This window comes from Lissotriton vulgaris, chromosome 2_1 (genome assembly GCF_964263255.1).
Source record: "Lissotriton vulgaris chromosome 2_1, aLisVul1.2, whole genome shotgun sequence".
Classification (NCBI taxonomy): domain Eukaryota; kingdom Metazoa; phylum Chordata; class Amphibia; order Caudata; family Salamandridae; genus Lissotriton; species Lissotriton vulgaris.
The window spans coordinates 768292442-768319171 of record NC_141687.1 but is presented as its reverse complement, the minus strand read 5'-3'; positions in this window follow the sequence as shown (position 1 = coordinate 768319171).

Below are 26730 nucleotides of genomic sequence, written 5' to 3'. Positions count from 1 at the left end.
GACTGCGAGTGTGTAGACTAGAGGAGGATTTTTTCTTTTTTTTTCTTGACAAAAAAAAAATTAAAATGGAGAATCTTAATGTCATTATGCCGCCTATGTTCCTACAAACAACTGGAGATCCACCCATTGAGTGGGATGAATGGATAGACATTTTTGAAAACTACATAGAGGCACTTGATGGGAAGGATTTCAGTGCTACAAGAAAAAAAGCTCTTTTATTAAGCGCATTAGGGAAAGAGGGCCAGCGCTCTTTCAAATATTTACCAGTAGGACTAAACCAAGATGGTAGAGCAATAACTAACGTTTACACTGAGGCAAAGGCGCGAATGAAGAAACAATATTCAAAGGAAGTAAACATCGTTATGGCAAGACACAAATTCTACACTCAACCACAAAGAGCAGAAGAATCAGTAGATCAATTTGTGACCAGATTGCGTGAACTGTCTATTAAATGTAATTTCGGGGAAATAAGAGATGAAATGATAAGGGACCAGTTAATAGTACAATGTAGGAATAAAAAAATGCAGGAAAAATTGTGGGCTGCAAAAAACCCTACCCTGCAAATGGCTATCGACATAGCAAAGGTAGTTGAAGAATCGAATGCATGTATGAGAGAGATGGAAAAAAAGGATAGTGTAAAGGAGAGCGGACAAGGGAATGGTGTTTCTTGTGTTGAACAGGATGAAGTTGCTGCTGTAAATAGGAAAAGTGTAGACTCGGGGGAGAAGGGTCCTAAGAGATTTAACACTGGGTTTTCAAGTAGCGAGAGGAATAGATTCCAGGGGAGAATGTGCAGTAGGTGTGGGAGTACTTTTCATACCGCTGATTACAAGAGATGCTTTGCCCTAGATAAAGTGTGTAGAAAGTGTGGCAGGAAAGGTCATTTCTTTAAAATGTGTAAAGGAGTGAATAGCGATATAGTGGCGGTTGTGGAAAAGAGGGAGATAGGGAGAGGCGACGTTGGTGTTGAGGGCGTCAATAAAATACTGTGCTTGGGTGAGGATGGTATGAATGAAGGAGAACCAGGCAGAAGGCAGAGGCCCAAAGCCCAATTTTTCATTGACCAAAAGGAAGTCCAGTTGATGGTTGATCCAGGGTCGTTTTGGACTATCATCCCAAAAGATATGTATTTGGAAAATTGGAAAGATGTGCAATTGTTGGCCAGTGACATTAGCCCCTGTGGATATCAGGGAGAGAGTATAGAACTGATTGGATATATGGTATGTGAAATATCATTTAAGGACCGTTCTGCAAAAGGGAAGGTTTATGTAGCCAAGTTGGGTCCTGCGATTTTGGGTTGGGGACAACAGTATGACCTCAGCATTGTCATTAACCCTAGGGCTGAACAGCAAGTGATGGTAGTTGATAGCATAACCACTGAGTCAATTGTTGAAGGTATGACTGGTTTGTTTGATGAGCACATTGGAGAATTGAAAGGTTACGTGCATAAGATCGTACTGCGTGATGATGCGGTACCTATGCAACACAGGGTCAGAAAGGTCCCATTTATTGCACGAGAAGAAGTGAAGAAGATGTTGAAGGAGATGTTAGACCAAGGGGTGATAGAACAGATCGAAACGTCACCCTGGATTTCTCCCGTGGTTATCACAACCAAATCCGACGGGAAATTCCGCTTCTGTGTGGACCTTCACACCTTGAACCAAAACATCGTTGTGGACAACTTCCCGCTACCGAATATCAATGAGTTAGTTCTGTCACTAAAGGGTGGAAAGTATTTTTCTAAGCTGGATCTTCGCAGCGCTTATCATCAAATTAAATTGCACCAAGACTCTAAGGCATTGACAGCTTTTATAACAACTGAGGGAATATATCAGTTCACGCCTATGCCTTTTGGACTTGCCTCTGCAGCTGGGGTATTTCAACGAATGATGGGGCTGTATTAAAGGGAGTGAACAATGTAGTGTATTTTCAGGACGATGTTTTGATATTTGGGGAGACTGTAGAAGAACACAATTTAATTTTGAAAGCTGTTTTGGAGAGGATGGAACAGGCTGGGTTGACTCTAAAGAAGGAGAAATGTAAATTTGCGGTGGAGGAGGTCGAATACCTTGGATATACTCTGTCTGTTAATGGGGTTAAACCCAAGAGAGATTTATTAGAGTCCATTAGAAATGCACCATCTCCGTCTGATAAAGACCAGTTGAGGTCTTTTCTTGGCCTCATTGAGTACTACGCAAAGTTCGTAAGAAATTTTGCAGGGAAAACTGAAAAGATTAAGGTGCTGTTGAGGAAAGGGTGCAAGTTTGTGTGGGATTTGGAACAAGAAGATTGCTTCCAAAAGATCAAAACAGAAATTTGTGAAGCTGGTATCTTAACACCGTTTGATACCAACCGTAAGTCAGTTTTGACAGTGGATGCGAGTGCTGTGGGGGTTGGTGCGGTGTTAGCTCAAGTGCATGAGTCTGGACTCAAGACTGTGGCTTTTGCGTCAAGAACGCTCACATCGGCGGAGAGGAATTACTCTATAATCGAGCGGGAAGCTCTAGTTGCAGCATGGGGTTGCGAGTATTACAGAATGTATCTGTGGGGGTTCAAGTTTACGTTGTTGACGGATCACAAACCCCTGGTTAAAATTCTATCACCTGGTGGGGCTGGCAAGGGATCAGGGAGGTTAGCTAGGCTGGCTGCGAGAATTCAGGAGTACTTGTACACTATAGAGTATATTCCGGGTTGGAGGAACAGCCAAGCTGATGGTCTTTCTAGACTTCCACTACCTTGGGAGATGGTAGACAAGTTGGGGGTGGAATCACTCAATTCAGAAGGGTCTGTGGCTGCTGTAGATGAGGTGGTGGATATGTGTGCTGGAGCAGTTAGCAAGAGTTGGTGGAATACTTCCATGGCTAAGGACGAGGTGTTGAGAGAGGTGAAAGACCTAATTGTGAAGGGTCCAAGGAGGGAGAGTTGCTTATCTCCCGCTCTTCGTCCATATCTGAAAGTTTTGGAACATTTGTCTGTCTTGGACAAAGAAGGTCTTGTTATTTTGAAGGAGGATACGTTTATTCCCCCGCAGGAGGTGAGGTTTACCTTATTCAAGTTAGCTCACGAGGGTCATCTAGGACAGTCTCTCACCAAGAGGAGAGTGAGGGAGAATTTTTGGTGGCCTGGTATGGACTTGGAGATTGTGTGGAGAGTGAGAAGAGGCTTAAAGTTGGTAGTCAGTCTGGATGTGGTACAATAGAAGACCCAGGGTGCCCGTGGCACACTATATGCCTTGATTTCATTGGCCCTTTTTACCAGTTGAGTCAAGATATGAGGTTTGGTTTGGTGGTTGTTGATGTTTCTTCGAAGTGGTTGGTAGTTAAGTTTACGAAGGAGATCACTACGAGCAGCACCATTACCATGTTGAGGGATATTTTCATAGAGGAAGGTTTTCCCACGAGGATTATCACTGATAATGGGACGCAATTGACTTCTTTGGAGATGGCTAATTTTTTGGGAAAATGTGGTATTGCACATTCGAGGACCTCACTTTACAACCCGCAGGGGAATGGTATAGTTGAGAGGGCGAACCGGATGGTTAAAGGAGCGATCCAGATGGCCATCTCATCTAGGGCAGATGTGAGAGGATTGGTTAATGACCTGGTTTGGGCCTATGGAACTACTGAGAATGGTGTGACTGGGAAGATTCCCTTCAGTATGATGAGAGGGCGTTCAGCTGGTACCAAACTTGTCGCTGCATGGATGAAAGAGTATTTGGGTACTGGTGTCCCTGTGGAGCCTGATAATGAGAATGAACCAGCCAGTAAGTGTAATTTTGCAGTGAATGATTGGGTGAAAGTAAAACCTGGACGAGTCGGTGTTGGGTTGACGAAGTTCAGGGGTCCGTTTAAAGTCAAGTCCGTCCATAAGAGGTTTGTGACTTTATTTAATGGAGAAAGTTGGAATTTGAGGCGAGTGGCACTGTATAAGAAGGCTGAACGTGGGGTTGATTTGCCTCCGTCTAACCATAGGTTGGGATCAAACAATGGTATTGGTGCTAGTAGAGGTCAGAGAGAAAGGAGACCCCCGAGTTATTTACATGATTTTGTTTGTGGGTGATGTTTGTTCGTGTAGTGGAGAGCATGTGCTTATTATTTTGTATTTTTTTATGCGAAGGGAAGAGGATATGTTGTATTCTCTCTACTTATATTTTGTTGTATCGCTTTAAGACTTACATTCTATGTTCTTGATGTCATATTCTACTGTGCTTTGTTTAGATTCTTCCTGGTCAGTTAGCTCCCTGGCTTTCTGATGGGAACACCAGTTATTCTCTGTAGAGCATAATAAATACCTTTTATTCCTTTATCTGCCTCTCCACTTCATTTACAACAGTCTCCTTGCATTCCCTCCATCTAAATGTATTCTAATACAATTCTGCAAATAAGAATTATGCCGATTTATTGCTCTCAAAAAGTATTTTTGTGAAATGTATTCATGCACATTGCACAAGGTAAAGTTCAATTGAATGAATGAATGAAGAAATATTTATAGAGAGCAACTGCTGCTTCAGAAGAAGCATCCTGTTGCTTGTGTGAGTCGGGTAGGATTGGAAGGTTACAGCTCGCCAAACAGCGCAGTTTTTAACTATGCCTTAAAAAAGTTTTTGCTAGAAGTGGTATGAAGGGAGGGTGGGGGAGCGTTCCAGAGACGGGGGTCAGAACTGAGAAAGACCCACCCCCAGATCTGTTTTTTCAGAATCTGGGGATGCACAATAGGTTGAGGTAACAAGAGTGACGTGCCCTAACGGGAGAGTGGTGCCTAATCTTGTCTTGGGTGTAGCAGGGACCTTTCTGGTGGAGTGCTCTATGAGTGATCATAAGTGTTTTGAATTTTATCCTAGAGTTGATTGGTAGCCAGTGTATTCTTTGAGCCCTAGTCTAATGGACTGATGCTTGGGTATATTCAGAATAAACCTGGCTGTGGCATTTTGTACATGCTGCAGCAAGACAGCAGATTCTGGGGGGCACCAAGATAGAGTACGTTGGCATAATCCAGCCTGGAGATGATTAGCGCATGTACAATCCCTCTGCAAGTGTCTAGGGGTAAGTATTTTAGGAACTTTCTTGAGAATCTTAACAGATCAAAACACATAGCGGCAGTGGCTTGGATGTACAGTTTGAAGGAAAGAGTAGTGTCCCTCATCCCAAGTTCCTGACAGCTGTGGAAGGGGTGGGAGCAAGCCCTAAGCCAGAAGGCTAGAGATGCAGTGCGGACGACCCAAACATCAGAATTTCTGTTTTGTTGGAATGGCGTTGTAAACAGCTGTCATGAATCCAACAATCTTTGGATGCAATACATACCTGAAAGTCCAATCACAGCTAATGGAAGGATAGCATTAGTTAAATATCATCCGCATTAGAGATGATGTTCATAAGTACTTTGCGCAACTAAAGCCAATAGGGCCAGATAGATGTCAAAAAGAGTTGAGCCTAGGGATGAATCCTGAGGAACACCACAATTTATGTCCCTAGACTGAGAGGGGGAGAGGAAGCCCGCCTGTTATCTGTCTGCTAAATAGAAGTGAGCCATTTCAGAGCACATCCCGTGAAACCCGCCTGCTCCAGTCTTTGTAAAAGGATCTTGTGTGACACAGTATCGAAAGCTGTAGAGGTGTCTAGTAAGATGACCACCACCTTCTGCCCTGCGTACAGGGTACCTCTGATGTATTTGGTGACTCCAGGAAGGGCTAGTTCCATGCTGAAACTGGCACAGAAGCCTGACTGGGTAGGATGTAGAATCTCGTTCTGTTCCACATATCTGGTAATCTGACAGTTCACTAGGGCTTCACGCATCTTGCAAAGATGAGGAAGGAGAGAGAGATGGGCCTGTAATTACTCAAGGTATGTGGGCCGGTGTTTGCTTTTTTTTAACACAGGAATCTCAATTGCCTTTTTCCAACTAGGATGCACCTCAACACTTTCTAAAAAGAGGTTAAAAAGGGCATTGATTTGTGAATTAATGGCAGGGTCTGGGACAGGGGTCAAGGGGCGAGACATATTTCATGAATTATTTGTTATGAGTCAGCTAATGATAGAATCGAACGATTCAAGCAGCGCCACCTTCTAGTCTGGAAAGGTGGTGGCTCTGGATGGGGGGGTAGATTGTATGTTAAATTTGGAATAGATTTTTCCCACTTTTGTGTGGAAGAATAGGGAAAGGTCCTCTGCCAACGTCTGAGAAGCAAGCACACTACTTGCAAGCCTCTGGCTGCAAACAAAGTTTGGACATTTTGGAAAACGTTCTGGGGGCATTGTCAGCAGAAGTCCACTTGAACTCAATGTCATAGTTCCTACTCCACTTCCTTTCCAACTGTTTGCATTTGAGCTTTTCTTCCTGAAAGCTAAGTGTGAACCAGTTAGCAGAAGGGGAGGTTAGGTTCGCTTAGTAGAAAAAGATTTGGAGGGGGTTAGAATATCAAAGCCTTGTACTAGGGACTTGTTAAAGAAAATGGTTGCTATCTTCATTACTTCCAAGATGATTGCCTCAATCTGAGAATGTGGATGTGAAAGATTGGATTCAGGGATATTCCGCAAGGGTCTGGAGATGTTCATGTATTTAGTAGAGCCCGATTGGGCTGAAGGAAGAGTATGTGGAAGGGTTCTAAAAAGTGATCTGTTCAGACTAATGAAAGCAGGGAGCCTCCCATACTAATTGGGGAAGGTTAAGGTCACACATTGCCTCTAAATTGCTCTGCTGATCTGCAGATAGGATCATCGACGTGGACATTTTAATCTCCAATGACTACAAAGTTGGAATATTGTAGATAGAAAGGGGGTGAGGACAGTGATACGAGTGTCAAGCGCTGAGGCAGAGGCTCTGGGAGGGTGGTAACCTAAGGCTTCTGAGAGTGAGAAATTGGGGATATCTGGGGGGAGAAGACCAGACGCTCAATGAGGTCTATGCCCTCGAGCCTCGTGAAGGTGCAGCTGAAATTAGAACGATATATGATGGCAATCTCAGTGCCCACCTTTTTTTTCCTGGTACATGTTCAAGAAATAAGGTTTGCTGCACAATTTCAGACATTCATTAATGTGAGAAGATTTGCTGAAAATTGGGTGGGAGACAAAATATCACAAACATACTAATCTAATTGGAAAATATGCACATTTCTTAATTTCATTGAATGCACAAAGGGAAAACTCAATTGAAATTCTGAGACGCAGTTATTACTTTCCTAAATTCAGTTAGCTCCTGTGGCATTCAGTGGTTTGGTATGCGTATTCTTGTACAATTACCAGATGCAAAATACGTCACATTGTTTTGTGCGATCACATTGCAAATCTGGATGGTGTTTTTGACGCTTTTTTTGCCTTGCTAAAACTGCTGTGGGTCTATATAATATTTCCTACCACTTCTTTTGTTCTACAAAAAGATACTTGGGCTCCATTATCAAAGGGCCTCCGCACTCTTGGAGAAGGCCCCGCAGTCATGGCGGAGGGCCCTAACTCATGGCGGGCGCTCCAAACTGAAGAGGTCCATCCATGAGTGAGGTGCCCCCCGGTCCCCGCCACGAGAGAGGAGGCCCTTTGTGAATTGGGCCCTGTGTTTCCTTTAATGGGTTTGCAACTCATTTTTATCTTCTCTGAACCAAGTTATTACATAAAGGCCCATATTACATACAGTGAGCAGAGGAAGTGCCAATGTAAGACCAGTCTCTGGCTCGGTTTTGGTCCGAATTGCTCTCTTAAATAGGTGCAACATTAACATGTTACCATTAATAGTTGTTTATCACTGGAACGTTAACGGAATATGCTGGTTATGGCTGGAAATTTAGCAGCATTTGTAGACACCTTTTAAATAACTACAGACAGAGCACAACAGAGCAGAAGGAAATATAGCAGCATTTGTTGACATATTTTAAGTAATTACAGAGCACATTAGAACCGAAAACAGCAACTTTTAACACAAAGTAAAACATTTCACATTTTGTACAAAGAAACTTCCAATTGGGTGAAATCAATTGACTCTGGATATACATTAACACACTAACTGTGTATGCAGTTTTGTTGTTGTTACTGATGATTATTTCATCAGTTTCAAAGAAAGAATTCCTGCTCAAACACAGGCAAAACCATATTGGTTTAGTGCTTCCTGAATTGTACACCCAGTGGCAGAATAGATTCCAAAAAAGCTAACACAAAATGTGCACCCACTTGTTGCAAGTCGAATCTAATTTCCTGAACTGACCCATGTATAACCAATGGTTCACTAAAATAGGCAATTGAAGTGGGTCACAGAGCAACATGCCAAATTAATATTAATTAGGCATGTCAACATTTGCGTCCCTCTGTGACTGACTACAATCACAGGGATGATGGCCTGCAAAGAACATCAGGCAACACTTCCTGTTCAAGCATTCCAAAATTGACACTTTTTGTTGTTGAAGCCGTATTAAGCCGTATTCCCCAAAGGAACCAGAGCTGCTTTTAAAAAAAAGTGTTCCTTTCTGGAAAGTGTAAGGGGCGTAGGCAGTGGTGCATACATTGGACCACTGCCTTCTCCCCTGGAGGCTGCCACACTGATTCAAAAAGGAAAGGATCCAAAGAGTTACCACCCGAACTTCAAAACTGGTAACTAATCATTGGCTTGGGACTCAAATTACAGTTGTAAACCCTTGCTACATAAATATCTGCTCACAATTTGCAAAGAACAACCCTAACATGTTGCTTCCAAATATCAAAACCCCATTTTGCTAATCACTATTTTTCCAAATTACAATCGGGTTAGTACGCATGAAAAGTGGATTTTATGGTGAATCCCAGGGTTTGCAATCACAAAAGCCCTTTGTGCATCTGGCCCATAGTGTTTCCAATTGGTGTATTGCTTTACAACACCTGGCCTTGTAGCCACTTCTCCTGGGTTACCTATAAAACAATTGGATAGCTTGACAGTCTTCAAACACTTGACATTTTTTTCTACTCAGGCATCTAGAGAAACACCCTCTGCTCACTCCTTACCTTGGCATAATCTCTTCAACGACCACCCTAAACCTTTCAGTAGCATAGCCTCATTTATTGAACACCAACCTTTCTTCATTTCCACCATTCACTGTTGCTTGCACTCCTTTCATCTTATTAGACTGGTCAGCCCAAAGCTCCTTTGCATATGCGAATGCATGTTGTCTCACTTGCGAACTACTAGGCTTTGTGTGTTGAGGGATTTCTTTTTAACCAAAAGCTCTGTCAAACACCTGAGCCATATAAATTAACCATGAATTGATTGACCTGTGTGAGGCTTTCAAACATGAAAGATGGGTGAACCTTTCTCCTTCACCCAAAGAGTTAGTCAAAGTGTGAAACTTTCTCTCTGGCAAAAGCGGGAAAAGCTTCCTCATATTGTTCAACACGACCTGAAATGAAGTAAAACTCACCAAACCCACTGCATAACAGTATTTTTTGGCAAAGAATGTCTTTAGTTCTGGTGTGGGGGTGTTTGGACAAAAAATCGATTTAAAAATATTGGTAGGCAGAAATGTCAGGAAAAAAAATTGTGATACACAAATATTGTGATGCACAAATATCATTGACAAGAATACATTTTTTTGAGGTATTATCATTTTAAATCATATCGAAGATTTTAATATCATTTACAGTACCATGGTTAAAATATTGTTTTTTTTAATTATTTAAATGTGTTTAATTGATTGCTGCTATTGTTTATACAAAGATTATCTTTTAAAAAATGTATCTTGTAATTTTAAGTGATTTGGAATTATCTATTTAATTTTTTTGTGATTCACAGAGTCATAGCAGGTTGCTGGATTTATAGGGAGATAGGGTGAGAATTTAATCAGTTAATAATAATTATGATTTATTGGAGCATGGCTTGACCCCCAAGGAAGATGGCGGAGTCCGAGTGACTCTCTTAGGGATGGCGTAAGGAAGATGTGCTGCTGTGTTGGCATTTCTTCTTGACGCCTTACATTTCTGTGGCACACTCCCCAAATAAACATCAGGCATCATTATTTTCCTATTTGCAAATTCAGGGAGCTGCACAAAACATGTTTCTTGATGGTAAACGCAGCTCTCTTCACTGGAGAGCCCGCCATTTTGTGACAAAGAGCAGTTGTGGAGACAGAAAGGAACCTTTTTAGGTTTGCACTTTGATAATTCCCTGATTTGCTCGCACATATTCTTCAGTCATACACGCTGGAGCACCAGTTTTAAATTTCTCAAAAATGTACTAAACGCTCTATTATTAAGCTTGCATGCTTTAATGTGTGTACAAAGTATATGGAACTATGTTCCTTTTCTTATGCTGCTACCTTTTTAACATTTTCCAGTTTAGCAGAAGAAAACAACTAAAGAGAGAGAGTGTACCAGGACCAATTAGTACACGTTTGCTGTCTTTGGGAGCACTCCTTCTTTTGATGCTCTCAACCCAGTGTATTTCCTCGGAGGGAATTTCACTTGCGCTCTTTGATGGCTTTTATTCTTGTACCTTGCCCCTCAAAATACAATCAAGCACCTTCTCTCCCTGTTTACAACCTAGAAGAGAAGCACGTACCAAGCTTGTCAGTGATAGCATGGCTCCCTTCATTGCAGAGCCCTCCATTTTGTGACGATGAGCCACTGTGTGGACAGGAAGGATTTGCTTTTAGGGTTGCGCTTGGATAATCCTCTGCTTGCTGTGATATGTAACTTAAGGCAAGCACTGGAGAACCACCTTTATCTTATTACAAATTGACTAAATACTTTGTTACAATACCTTAAACCATACTAGTGTAAGGGATCTCGGTTTTTCTCATGCTGCTACCTTTGCAATATCTATGGTTTAACTAAGAAAATAACAATCAGAGAGTGCCACACGACCAGTTATGCAGCTGTGTTGGCATTAACATTCCTTTCTGCATGCTCACAAGACTGTACATCTTCACAGAAGGAATTACACCTGCGCTCTTCTCCACTTGACATAAGTAGCAATTCCCATTGCTCTTTTGTTTAACTTCTGACATGCCCCTCTCACAAATTTGTCAAGAACTCCTCTTTTTCTCCCAGTTCTCCAAGAGGGAAGATACTATGGCTTCCCTACACAGAGGCTACACCTCCTCCTAAAACTCTACTGCAGCTCCTTTACCTCTGATGACTGGGAAAGCATCCACCAAACGTCCTAAAAAGGATCCCCCTTCCCCTACCCTACAAAACCTCTTCTTACTGTATACATGGATCTTCTATTGAAGGAGGTTTGCACACTTATTTCCCACACATGGAGGAGACCAATGCTAAATTACAGCACTTCACTGACAGATGATCCCAAATGGAGGAAAGACTTTCCACAGCTGAGCAACACATCATGTCTTTTGGACCCACTAGCCTTAAGGTGAATACCCTTCAGGCACAAGTTTACCCTCTTTAGAGACAAGTTGAAGACCTCGAAAACAGAAACAGGAGAAACAATCTAAGTATTTACAGTTTGCATGAAGGCACAGAAGGTACGGAGTCTCTTGCTTTCTTTAAATCCTTCCTTCCTAAAATATTCAACATGCTTAATATCAACTGTTGTTGCTTCCAGTTCTAGACAACCAAAAGGAGTTTTTATTTATTTCCTGGAATATGCTGACCTACTTAATGTTCTTTCAGTGTCCCTATCACTGAAACGTATTTCATGGTCAGGTAATGTTCTGTATTTTTCCCAAAACTATGCCAAAAGTACTGCAGATAGACGCAGAGACTTCCCTAGTATGAAACTAGCACTTCATTCTCTTGATGCTCAATTTGGCTTGTTTAATCCTTGCTTATTGAAAGTAACTTATAGAAAATAAGACAACCACCTACAAGGATACCACCAGATTGAACAGCTTTATGGACAACTGCAAGATAGAGACAATGGATACATCCGGAGCATCAACATCCTAATCCATTTAACTTAAAGCACTCTCTTTGATGGTCTTAGTTATTCAAGTAGGAGATTTTTGTGTTAATGATGTTGATATTCAGTTATAATATCTTCTGCACTTCAAAAGTATTATTATAGCTATTGCTCTACTATTTCTTCTCTCCTACAGGTATTGCCTCATATTTGTGCCTGTCCTCAACCCCTGTCTCATGTGCTGCAATCCTCCTTGCACCCTTTCCCTTGCAGTTTGGATGTGCCATCTGTTCCATATGGTCTCACCCTCTCTGTCCTTTTTGGGAATTTTTAGGTATGTTTCATTCTCTCATCATTATCTTATTAGTGTTCTTTTTCCTCTTTGATCCAAGATCTCACTACTGTCCTTATCACCTTTTTCTTTCCTCTTCTTACTGTCCTTTTTTAATTCCTTACTTTTTTGCTCCCTTCATTTTCCTCAGGCTGGCTTTTAACGTTTTCTCGAATACACTGGTTGTTACATGGTTAGTGTTTAGCTTCTTATATGAAATGTTTGATCTGACAGTTTCCTTTGTAATGCTTTCACGTCTCTGAAAATTGTCTCTTGGAATGTCAGAGGTTTAAATTCCCCAATTAAGCAACATTGTGATTTGACACATTTATCAAAACTTGGGGCCATCAGAGCACTCAATCAGGAATCACATCTCACAGAAAGTAAATCTTTGAAATTGTGGAGAGGATGGGTGAGGGAAGTTTTCTTTGCTCTGGGAATCAGTAAGAGAAATGGAGTTATAACTCTTTGTCATTAATCCGTTCGTGCTCAATTCATATCCCAAGAGTCTGATGACAATGGTTATTTACCAAGTGATTGATGGCATTGATGACAAGAGTCTGATGACAATGGTCAATGGTCATTTACCAAATGATAGATTGATAAAGTTTCAGTTTCTCTATTCAATGTTTTTGGTCCCACCACTATTGACTGTTAATTTTGGTCCTACCTTATACAGCAACTCTTACAATATCCTGATGACAACTTTATTTTTTCAGGTGATTGCAATCAAATTGTCGACCCATTTATTGATCGGAACTCTACAGCCACATATACACCAAATAAAGCCCAAAAAACTTTTGTACCAGCCCTCAAACAGAGAAATGTAATAGATGCATGGAGGCTCTGTAGCCCCACTTTAAGAGAGTATACATATTTTCCCCCGTTCATCACACCCAATAGCATAATATATCCCAACCCTACATTCTGCAGATACAGGCTCCATCCTAATATCCGATCATGCTCCTGTCTCCATACAACTAGATATTCTTCCTAAGTCCAATCTACCAAAACACTGGCGTTTCAACAACTCACTTCTTTTAGATACTGACTTCACCCCATCTTTTACTTCTTTTTTTCATGAATACTTCCATTTGAACCTTACCAAACAGACAATTTGCCTAGGCAGAACGCGATGTAGGCACAGATCAGAACGCTGCTCTATGTCAGGCACGCGATCTCACATGGTCCAGATTCAAACACTGGTGCCGCCTCGAGACAACTCATCAAATTTAGTCTTCATTTCGAGATTTGGTCTCTTTCTTTTTTAAGATTGTCATGCCACAAGCTTGCACATAGCAGCGCAGTGAGCAGAATTCCATTTCCCTAACCTAAATGCTGATGTGATTCTCCAGGTTAATTGAAAGGTGGTAGCATCTTCAGACCGCTTTCTCTGACCACCAAGACTGTTTACACAGCGTTGTTACTCCAAAATAAAGCATTATCGCAGTGCAGCAATCTGCGCCCTTCCATTTCCATAGCCTGATACTTAGTCCAGTATCCATTGAAATTTATCGTGGCTCTTCCTGAAAAAGGCGCTTGCATGCCGAAACGTGAGTAGAAGAATTTACAAACTACACCACATCTTAGCAACTTGTGATTTTTTTCATTGGAATTTTTTATTTCCTTTTTTGTCTTTGATTAAAAGATTGATTTATGTTAGTGCTAGTTAATCAATGCATTATTTGTACATCATGTCATGCACATTTATCATTATGTATGTTCATGTCATAGTTTTAACTTTTTTATGAATAAAATGACACAATTTAAATTGTTCTTGTCTGGTACACTGAACGTATGTGGCTATCATTCTTTCATGTATAGGACTTGATTTTCAATAAGTCCCAAGTTGCCTAGGAAAGGTATTTATGTTATAGTGTTTCCCTGTCCTAGGAACACCTAGAGTTGTCAGAGGGTCCCTTCTTTTTTGAAACTCTTGGAAAAAATCACATCCTGAAGTCAGAAAGGCCTAATATGGGTCAATCAACTCTTCAATCATAACACTCTTATATAGTTTTTTCAAGCTCCTAATCTCTTTGGCCTGCCCCCTCTTTTGAAACGTAATCTTCACATGTCGCATTATTCATGTTTTCTGGACACAGACTTGGACTCAGATTAACAAAACGTGCACTCTACAGTATCCTTCTCGATAACCAATATCTTATTAGGATGTTTATCTACTGATTGGGCCCCAAACTCATTTGATATACGATTATTGGATTTGCTATTATCAATTGCATTTCAACCAGTCTCAAACAATTGGAGCGATCTAACCAAATTATCTTCCAAGCATGGTGGTATGCAGTGTGTCATAATAGATAAGGCATACATGCAGCCTGTATCACTTGTTTTGAGACGTTTCATTTTGTGGTCGCCTGTTACTATTTTTTAGGACGACCATGCAAAGGGAACTTTTGCATGCACTCCTGATCATCAAGAAGTGCTTCAACCTCCTTGACTTTTCTTTGACTGATAATAACAATGCCTTATTATACTTAGTATTGTTATTCCACAATGTACCAAATCTATCTGTGTAACCCCCAGACTGTTCATATTCTAAAACATGTATAACCCCCCTCCCTCCCCGAATAATGTATTCTGTTTAATAGTTCGAATTGTAGGCTTACTTTGAACTGTAATGTAGTATCTAATTATGTCTTATCTTTAATAAACTTACTTTTAAACTTAGTAATATTCATGAATTATAGAATAAACATAATTTCATTATGTGACTGATATTTATTATGTACATTATGTAATACTGATTTATTTTTCTTATGTGTTATTTGTGGGCTCCTAGGTTTGTAAGGGTATTAGAGTGGGAAGTTAAGTAATAATTATTTAACAATTAATTATTATTTAATTATTTAGTTGATTTTAATTATGTAAATTATGGAATGCTTATTTATGTTACTTATATTTTAATTGTGGGCTCATAGGTTTGTAGAGGTCTAGGATGGGAAGTTAATTAAGTAATAATTAATAATGTATTCATAATTTGTAATTATTTTTAAAACATTTTTTATTTATGCAATATATGCAATACCAATTTATTTAACTGATATTTTAGTTGCAAGATGAATGGTGTGTAGGGTTTAATTAATTATTAGTTGTAAATTAATTTTAAATATTTAATTTATGGAATACTTATTTATGTGTGCAGGAAGGAACTCCCTTCCTGTACATAAACAAACCTTCCCTGCCTGCGCTGGCGTTAAGTTGTAAAACTCATCGCCATCGCAGGGGGAAACGCTAGGCTGCACCATATCCTTGGTAATATGGTGCAGCCTAGTGTTTCCGAAGTGGCGAAGAGAGGCGTGAAGCCAAGGCGGCTAACACCTCTCTTCGCCACTTTGTTGCTAATATGCCCCAAAGTCTTTTGCCATTTCTACAGCAACGTGTTTAAGCATAGGACTAGCACAGTGCTGTCCTTGCTGAACTGTAAAAGGACAAAAGCCATTTATCACTCCAGCCACAGTATTACAGCTTCAAACTGGTAAAATACCAACTCAAGCCAACCTGAAATTAATAAAAGTAGCACCTGACACAGTGTTTCGCTCTAATTAGAGCTCTTCAGAGAGGTATACCTTGGTCCAGACAGAAGGGAGCACCCATTATAAGACAAAACAAAACCCTTTGAGGCATAGAGTGACGCATAAATTATGCAAAAAAGAAGGAGAGAACTCTGGGTAGTTCTCAAGTTTAGGTGGAAAGCAGCTCCCGTGCGAGCACTCTCAACACCAGCGGCACTCTCAACAACAACGACACTCTAGATCTGCTCACCTCAAATGTCTGACAGGACAAGATGCTACTAGTTCGTTAGGGTGGAAGGATCGTTTGACCTTGGCGACCCCGCTTTTCAGCTCTGATAGGTTTGGTAAATTGTGGAACACTAAGGGGTTCGACAAGTGGGATCTCATTGGCATCTCCAAGGTGGGAGACCTCTGGGTTAAGGGACAAGTGAAGTCGTTCGAGGCCTTGCAGACAAATTTTGAACTGGGAGGGATGGAGTACTTCCGTTATGCTTAGGTCCGTCATGCACTGATATCAGTCTTCCCGGAAGGGGAGGAAATACCGGAATCTACCCCGTTGGAGGACCGTGTGTTGGATGGCCATATGCCAGATAGTACCATCTCCCTGGTGTATTAAAAACTGATTAACCACAGGGTGGACCTTCTGTCGCAATTACGAGATGGCCTTGAGCTTGATGATGAAGACTGGCAATCGGCGATCTCCTCCCTGAAGGAGGTCGCGGTTCCGGCACGACTCAGATTAGTTCAGCTCAAGATATTGCAAAGGGTCTATGTCACGGGTCCCCGTTTGGTCCGGATGGGTTTTTCCGAGGAGGGTCTGTGTCAACGGGGTTGTGGACAGCTGGGGACGTTCCTCCACATCATCTGGGAGTGTCTGGAAGTCACTGACTATTGGAGTAGGATACACGAGGTGATGCAGGAGGTTACAGGTGTGGCTCTCTTGCCAGAGGCCAGGCGCTGCCTGTTGAATGTTTGGGAGCCCACGGATCACAATGTTGCACAGACCCAGTGGGTGACTCTAGGGGCCATGATTGCCAAACGGAAGATTGCACAGTTGTGGGGGTCCCAGAGGCCTACTACTCTTGAGGTGCAGATGGAAAACATGGATTCGTGAATGTTCAGGGAAAAAACTGTATATTTGGCTCGGGGTCGCCCCCGATAATGGCATAAGGTTTGGGGTCCCTGGAATCGATATAGAGGGGACATATGTGTACCACCAGCGACTGCAGTCTTTGATGTCCCGCTTTCCCCCTGACCCCTTATTGCTCTTGATTGCTTTCATGTTACTGCTGCACTCTCTTCTCCTCCCTCCTTCCCCCATCAATGCGTTGTTTATTGTAATATCTGCTGAAGGTCGCACTGCCCTCGTACAGTCTATGCACTTTTGTATTTTGTTGATGCCTTGCTTTGTTTTTCTTTTTCAATAAAAAGAAATAAAAAAAAACAAAGCAAATAAAAGGTTCACTCGTGCTTGATTGATGGTTATGTTTAATCAGTATGTTTACAGCCATAATGTTATCAACAGCGAAACAACCAGTTCAAAAGGTAGTTTATGTTAATTTCAAAAGACTCCTTTCATATGCTTGCTCATTTTTATAATGTGGCCAGTATGAATTTGGCAAAGAGTTTGCTGTCAAAATCCCGCAGTGCAATTAAGCAAAAGATTTTCTGATCATTAGGGTATGCTTATAGAGTGGCTGCAACAGTGTACCTTTTCTGGATAAAGGCATAACCCGAGAGTTGATATTTTCGTAACAAACTGTTAAAGATGCTACTCCATAATATAGATAATCCTTAGGTAAAGTAATTAGAATGCCATTGGGGTGGAAAATCTTGACGAATCTTGATGAATGACTAGATTTCATTACTGGAAACACATCATTCTTAAATCTCAAGGTTTGATTATTAACCCATGTGACAGAGGAATTTACTAGTCTGCGGAGTCGAACACAGTTTTGATGTAAAAGTCTCAAAGATACTGAATGTGTTATTGTAAGTATAATGAATAGAGAAACAATTCATGCCAGAACTTATTAAAAGTACAACAAAAGTACCTCATATCTCCGTTTTTTATGCTTTTTATCAATTGAAATCAGAGGAATTCGTGCCTATGTTTCTTAATATCACACACTTGTTGTCTATACTCAGATTTTAGTTTTTTCAAAACAGCACTAAGGTTTAGAGAGATAGGTCGCATTGTGATACTGCTCAGTGATTTCCTGTACTTTCGTGTAACACTGGAGATTAATCAATCAAACCTTGATTGTTTATTGCAGGCCTTTTGAGGTTGATTGATGAACTTGTCTTTAGAGGGTAAATATTTTCAAAGAATTACAATCAAATTCCCCCATATTTGACAAACATCACTTTAGAGATTTAAAGAGTATGTAAGTTGCAATGATGCATTTGACATAAAATCACAATGCTTTCCAAGAGCAAAATGTTTGGTTAGACAGTGGTGTCCCTGAATCTTACTGTTGTTTACAATAGTGAGAGAGCCACTGAGAGAGACAGATTAAATTATGTAAGATGAGTGAATCCAGTCGATACTAAAAGATTGAGCTTTATGGTTAATAACCATGAGAGAAATATGGTTTCCATGGCACCCAGAATAGTGGTATAGCGACCGTTTAAGCAGCTGGAAACCCGAGTTGCTTGTGGTCGAAAAGTATAAGATTCTACGCAATAAAGGTCCATCAATAAATCGTGGCTGTGGTATACTGTATTGATCATCTGAGTCTGAAGAATATATGTCGAGGTTATGTGTCCTTAACAAATTCATATTAAAATGACTGATGATTATAATTAAGACATTAAAATATTTGTCTATCAGTAACTCAATTTCTGATGAATCTGATTTCAAACTTGTGTTATTTTTACACAGTAATTAGAAAGTAAACTTGAAGAATCAGTATTATGTTTTTAGGTATTGAACCACATAAAGACTCAAGTATGACAGTAAGCATACATTTAGAGATACTTAGGCCCTCATTACGAAGGCGGTCAGATACCATTGCTGCGGGCAGGTGTCCATCTGACACTGAGTCAGGGATCTCACCAGCCCTATTATGATATGACCGCCATGCAAGTGGTTGGAAAGTGCCTTTTCCTAATGTGGCCTGAGCTGCAGCCCAGGAAAAGAGCCACAGCACAAGCTGCAGTAGTTAACGTCACGTTGTGCACATCCATGTACCGTGTGCTAGGCACCATGGGGTGCCTGGCACACGGTGCATGGGTGTGTGGGGGGCACTCCATGGGCTTCCGAGGCCAGTTACCAGTGGCCCACGGGCACGGGCCCTGCTTAGGACCCCAAAGACTCTTTCCGGCTGCCTTTGGGACTGCCATGAAGAAAATTGTAGGACCGCCATGAAGAGACAGTGGGAAAGGGACATCCTAAACCCTATGGAGGTACTTGATTCTGGTGGAGGCTGTGGTCTGTCCCCCAGACTGCTGCAGTCCAACATTCCGCATTGTAATGCGGCAGTCGGACCGATGGCCTGGATGTCGGTGGGACCGCCACCGACGGCCTGTCATTGGTGGTACCATCAAAATTCAAATGAGGGCCTTAATGTTGACTCCTGCATTCCTAATGCAAAATCAGCCATCGTAAGAAGGCCACCACTGGGTCTAGCATTTGACCTATTTGAGGCAATGTTTCAACTGTTGCACAATTATTAAGGGAAAATGTAGATAATTTTCATGATTCCTGGCAATTGATAATAGAAAAGGAATTTTGGAATTGCTTGAAGTTTTTACCCTCACATCTTAATTGCCTTTAATGCTAGTGATATTCCAGGTGCAGATTTAAGAGAAAGATTAGAAAGAGTACATTTATATATTAATGCGTCAGGAGTTTTGAATGCATCTTAAGGGGAGGGAGCTAATCAGGGTGGGTTCAAAAACATTACATTTGGTAGATTTGTTATTGATACTTACATATTATTAAGTTTGACTGGCTCTATTTATGCTAGCCACTAATAGATCAGCTCCATTTGAAAGCTTCTAACTCTTCAAATTCTTAGTTAGACCTCCATCTTTGATGAAGATGTTTTGTTCATGGGATTTACTGAGTGGTAGTGTTTTTTTGTTGGGTCTGATGATTGAAGGATAGTTGATTTTAGCAACCCTCTTTACTCAGATTCCCAAGACCAGAAAGACTGATTGTTTCTCTTATATTTTGTTGACTCAAGACTGAGATGACCAAGATAATCTGCCCATATTGTTGGTTTATTAGCTATAAAATGAATCCTTAGTAGATCTATTGATTTTACATCAATCTCCAGTAGATAATTGAAGGGTAAGGTATCAGGATCCAAGGTGGTAGATGGGTTAGTCGAGCCGATAGTGGCAACACAGTTAGTACCAAGAATGGTAGAATAAAGATGCTTACCATGACTAAAGGGTGATTATTTAATACTTGGACCAACTAATATTGTATCCCTTATGTGGTTCTTGACAGACTGCAGGTGTTTTGCAAGGAGTTTATCCAAACCAAATATGATTATTAGAATCAAGTTTTATGATTGGGGGTTCACAGACCCAAGTTGGTAACAAGTTTCAGAACTATTGCCATTGAGGATGACACTCTTTCAATTTGAAGTAGGCATACCAGCTTTGGTGCTATTTATTTATTTGCCTTTTGTTGGGGAGTTAATCTTAGCTTGCTAGAAGTTGTTAGTGACACCTTGTCATTATTAGGCAGATTCTTAGGTAATGTAATCAGAGTCTCAGATTCTGAGCAAGCAATAGATTGAACATTATTCCCCCTAAATGGTTGAAAATTGGATAAGATTAAACAGTTTAATTAGAAGTGGATTTTTTGTGGTGAGATTTACGTTTATCATGATTTTCTACTTTGTTTTGTTCAATTTTTTAAGCTTTTCCAATCTAAATTTACTAATGTACAGGTGAAAATGATCATTCACTACTTGTTCACATTGAGACGGTGTCTGTGTTAACAGGCCTGTGTACTGTTGATTGACTTGCTGGATGTCGCCATTTTCAGAGTGTAGTGTCTCAAGATTTATGTTTAACAGAGTTACTTTTTTAATACTATATTAATAGTTTCTTCACTTGATGCAATAACCTTCAATGAGTACACTTGGCCATTTATCAAGGAGATGTGATGTAACATGGTGTTACTCATTTTCACTAAAATAGCAGACATGGAGCCCATAGCAGTCATAATGGTATATTCTGGATTGTGTCATCATAAATATCTTGATCTGAATCCCGAGGAGACGATGGAGTAAAGTTGGTTGGAGTAGTGACTCCTTTATTTAAATCAGTGTTAACGTAAGTGACAAGATCAGCGTTACTCGAACAAAAAGAAAGGGCCTCAAATTCTTTTAAGTTTGCTAGAGTTGCTGAGTTTGCAAAACAGTCATTCAAATAATGATGAAAAACAGAGTTAGTGAAATTGTCGGAGTCGGTTAAAGATGTGTCAGTCACAATCGCTCACCCATGACACATTGACACCTAGCGCAGAAAATGCAAATGCCCCCTTCACACCAATACTACATTAATAATGCCAGTACGCCTGTAAACCCAGAAAACAAGTGTTTTTGCTGCTGACTTCTGCCGGGGACTGGGGAGGTGGGTGAGGTACATTTTTGCTGTTTTCATTGTTTATTAGGTTTGATATAAAAATTTAAAACACATTGCAGTGTATAGAAAACCTCTGGGTGTGTGGAGCTAACCGTGGGTTAGCGCCGGAACTACGATCACAAAAGTATGAAGGGTTTCCATGTAAAATGTATATGATAAATGTCTAAATTGTGATATGATGCAATGTTGCTAATAAAAAAAAGATGTGTCAATAGGTCAGTTGTCTTGAGAATCGTCTCGACCATAAATTAACTCTGACTCAGTTAGTTTTGAATCCTGGATAAGCAAAGCTATTGGGGATTTTATGGAAGTGATTAGACCAGTTGTAACAACGGTAACATTTTGGCTTGATGCATTAAATTCAGGGATATTCCTAGCTTGTTGGCTAGGTTAGAAAAACAGGATTTGATTTTTTTTGTTGGTTACATTAAGTTATATTTATTAAAGGTTGATTAGTGCACCAAGGAACAGTTTGTAATATCTCACCCATTTCACTATATCCTCCATTAATGCTGTTACTAATTCTTATTTAATGATTACTCTTTGCATGAGTAATCATGAGGGGGAAAAAAGGAAATCAGTGCACCTCTTTGGGCTTCAGTTGTCTGCTAGTAATCAATGTGTTTTGAAACCTACTGACAAAAATATACAAACTTGTGGCACTGCCACATTACTCTATGGATTCTCACTTATCTCCTCCCTTTGAGAGGCTTCTTGCCGTTTCCACTGCCGCCTCCCCCTAGGCAAAATGGAGCTCCTTTAAATTTTCTTCAACTTCTTTCCCCTTCATTTTGTATATGTGAGGAGGTTACACTCTTCAAAAACAATGTTATCCTGAGCACTCAATAAGTGTTGTGATCCAAATTGAAAAAGGTTCAGGTAGGTGCCCACGTCGTCGCACGTAGCCCAAATGTGCCTTAATGAAACAGTCAAGTAGTATCCTCACTACTTGACTGAGGTTACACTCTTCCTCACATGGTTATATTGCTTCAAGCCTGGCAAAAGAAGAACAGAGAATAAACAAGGACAGGGCTCCAACAGCACTCCCGCTCTTAATGCTCTACTGCACGCCCAGCTTTCTCTGCATACCCAGAGCGGTGAGCACAGAGGCAAGAAATGGGTGCATGTCAAGTCCCAGAACCCCGTTAATTACATAGGTTACAGTTGAGTTTGGGGGTTATTGACGCCCCTTGGATTCAACTTCCGTATTCTTCCACTCTCACACTGTGACTGAGCTGGGTCTCTGGATTGATGTAGAGCCTATCTTCCTTGGTGGTCAGGGTTTTGGAAACAACTACTCTGGCAAGCAGATCTGCTGCAGGACCACAAGTCTATCAGTTCTGGATGTTGGGTTCAGTTCCTGGACTACTCGCAGAACTGGTATAGCGGATGAGCTAGGGATGAGCTAGTGCTACTGCTGGCAACAGCTGTAGGAGGGCATGAGTGCGGCGAGGCATAACGAGAAGGAGGGAGGAGTATCCAAAGTGCCAAACAGCAAAGTATAAACTAAATGCTCTTGAGACACGCTTAAGCCAATTTAAGCGCTTCATTTTCTAAAATGTATTGCTAGCACAAAGCAGCCATATTAGATTGAGGTTCATTATGTGAAACAGTCAGCAACACCATTTTGGCTTGAAAAACACAAAAGGGATGAGAGCCACATGCACTGCTAGCCACAGTCATAGAATGGAGGTGAGAGGAACACTGTTTTCTCCCAAACCCAACTCTAAATAGCACAATCCAAGGAGAAACAGTGAGGAGAGAGATAACAACCTCGGGATCACCCATTGGGAGAATCCACAGACAAGGTCTAAGCCCTGACTTAGAGTAGAACACAGTTTATGGGTTTTGCATCCAGGGTTGAAAGAACAGGAGCAACTAAAGTGCTTATCAGTAGAGTGGAAACAATTAGGGAATGAAGTCTATGGGGTATGAGGACACTGGGAAATCACATGCAAGGAAAAGGCATCTGATGACCTAACACTATTGGTGGGATATAACATCATCTTATACACACTTATATTAACACCAAATGCAGCAGCTACAAAGTGAGAGGATATTTTCAATGAATGTATATATTAAGTGTCTGTCCTGACAAACCTAAAACATACGGTGGAGCCTTCAGGACTGAACTCCGAAGTGCTTTCCCACATATAATAATTACACCATTACCCAGTTCTCTGGTACATGGCTTAATGTCTGAGTATATCTCAAACTAGTCCACCATTTCTCCATAGGTCCCGACCACAGATCCACTGTTACTGAGTATGGTCTCAGTCTAGCTCCTAAGGGTGCCAATGTACCAGTGGACAGTGTTTCAGCAGTTTCCCCAAGCGGTACTTCACTTGATCTCAAGGAGAACATTGATAAAAAAACATCATAACCTGTTCCTAATCACTAAAAGCTCTGATCAACTATTCCTAATTCTTGTACCACCAAGGCCAATACCTCTGTTCAGAAGATAACCCCTAAATTGTCATCCCTTTCCCACTGTTGTCAAGTGCTGCTGTTCAGTGTATAACTCTACTGCCAAGGCCTGGATCGACACACAGTCACAAGATTCTGCCATGGCAAAGCTCTGTTTTGGCACATTCCTACTGCATGTTCCTCAATTCAGCCACAGGGGCCCACTCCAAGCGTACTCACCTGGCTCCTCTTGCTATCATATTTATGCACATGCAAGAATTGTACGCATCCTCAACCACTCGACCTTGACTCACTGCTCCATTGCTGCACGCACAAGCACTGACTGTCTTCCCAGCCCACGTCCACAGTGGATAGGTCAGTACAGGCCAGTCTGTTGCCCCATACCTAGGACATTTGCACTAGGTGCTTCGCGCTCCTAACCTTTAGAAGTCAACTAGATTAGTTATATCACTGTTTCTGCAAGTAAGAACTTTAGAAGACAACTGGCAGATTTTACTTTTGACTGTCTTCTGATAAGCTTTTTACTCTCATCATTCCACGCCCTTCTGTCAAAGCCAGTAGAACAGGGTTCCATGGTTATCTCCTCATCGGCACTGCATGAGATGATATACAAGCAAAGCTTAGGAAATCACATTCCTTGTTCAAGAACCTTAGCACAGGGAGCATGTGTGCGAGCGTGCTGACAGGTAGCCTTCCATTAGACTCTTCTAACCTAGATCTCCCACAATCCCTTGATCCACATTATACAGCAAACACCTCACACATTCCTCCCTAGAATGATCTCTCACCACACACCTCATTTCCAAGATGCCACATACATGGACCTATTCTCAGTGAGAGGCATCTCTCACAGAAGAGACTGGGGGTGAAGTAAATGTAGGAGAGATCGCAAAATGTCTTCTCCACCAAAATTACATACATTCCACGAAATATATTTTGGTTGTTATCCACGTGCAAACTCTATGCAGAGAGATACCGCGCGTAGAAAGATGACGTCTGATACTGAAGGGTGACTAATTGAACAGAAAATATCATGCAGTCGTGGCACACATCAGTTTCAAATTTTTCATGTGACGTTTCCAGCTCTAAAGTGTCCCGCAGGTGAAAATCACATAAAAATACATAACTGAGTACAAATACGAAATGACACTAAATATGTGAAACTCAACGAACTGAAATGATGTTAAATTTTGTTTGCATGAAAAAAATATTCCTGTTGCCATTTCAGTCTGGGATGCAGGATCTGCAGTAGCCATATGACAGAGGTGTCTTTCATTGACCATAAAATACATAAACGGGCATAAAACGAAAGAATCGAATTTATTGTAAAATAAATTGTTTCCACTTCCTTTTCAAGCCAGAGCTGAAACGGAGACAAATTTATTTGTATTGACTTCTTCTTAAAGGAGTTTATGAGATCACTACGCCAAATACACCAATCTCTGTACTCCTCAGTTGCCTGATGGTGTGTTGCTGCTGTTTCCTGTATGCCCGAGTACCGCTGGCTGTCTCACAAAAACATTCTTTCATCATGTCATTTAGTATCATTGCCTCTATTAGCATAGTGTATTTTTAAGTTTAAAAACAAAATCTTTCCTAGATAGAAATATGTAGTACAGATAATACACATATTGCAAAAAAATGCTGTTTAAGAGTATAAAAAACCTCATACTTGAGAGAAACATCAAAAATTGTAAATTTGACAATTTTTCTGTCGAGCCTGGGCAGTCCATGCGCTGCTCTGCCAGCCATGCTGTAGTGGAGTATGGAATAGAAGTCACACCCACTATCCGCCTACATTTGTCACTGGCTTTTGTCATTGTCCTTCCTAAACACTGGTTTCTGATTCATTAATAGGCTTGTTAGTCCCTCCTTCATAGCGCCTTGTTTTCGTCCTAACCTTCCATGAAGACTGGCCCTTTTACTTCGGTTGTTAGATGGTGAGTCTTTTTAGGTCGAGGCTACCGTCGCACTGCGAAGCAGTGGGTGGGTGGAACCGAGATTTTATGACGACTTCTACAGTGGGGCTTTAACCCGCCTCTCTCTTCCATTGGCTAGCTTCGTAAATGGAGGCTAGCCATTGGAAGAGATGTGTGTCACTCGGGGTTGGAGCAGGTTCGTGGGTGTTTCTTGCTTTTTTTTAAGCCCCGCCCCTTTTTGTTCGTCATTCGGAGGTGGGCGTTTACTTTTTTTTTTTTACACAGATGTTTTTCGTCATTGCTAACCTCGTCCCGGTCCTGCGTGGTTGTATCCTGCCCCCCTCCTGCTGTCCGTCCCCCCTCCCGCTGTCCGTGTCTTTGTTCCCGCCCCCCCTCGCGCTGTCCGTGTCTCCGTTCCTCGATCGAGTATCTCGGTAAAAGGACACAGCAGCGCTTTATAGCGCCTTGACTATGATGCACAATCTTTCTCTGATAGGCGGGTGGAGATCGACGCCCTTTGCCCCCAAACAATCGCTTGCTACCAGGTAAGTTTCACTCTTCCCTTTCATCCTTCCTCCAGCCTTCTCCGTCTTCTCGATCAAGTATATCGGCAAAAGGACACAACAGCGCTTTATAGCGCCTTGACTGTGATGCACAATCTTTCTCTGATAGGCGGGTGGAGATCGACGCCCTTTGCCCCCAAACAATCGCTTGCTACCAGGTAAGTTTCACTCTCGTTTCTCCTCCGCCCCTCCCTCCACCTGAGATTTCTTTCATTTCTTGAATGCCCGTAAATTTAGGGAAACGAAACTTGCGAAATGTTAAAAGAGGTTTGGTTGCCCGTTTCTTTATTTTCAGTGTCAGGTTCACCTGCCACGGAGCTCCCCACCCCTTTTTTGGGGTGAACATCAATGCCACTTTATAAGGCTCCGAATCCAGTGGCATTACTGGTGATCGATTCAACAAGAGCTGAGGCGGGTGCTGCCTCTAAGAGCCCATGCAACATATATGGCATTTAAACCAGGTACAGACGTCAGGTGAAAATATTGTATCGTACCGTTATTGCATTTATATAGCGCAGTAAGGTTGCTTTAGAATTAAAGAG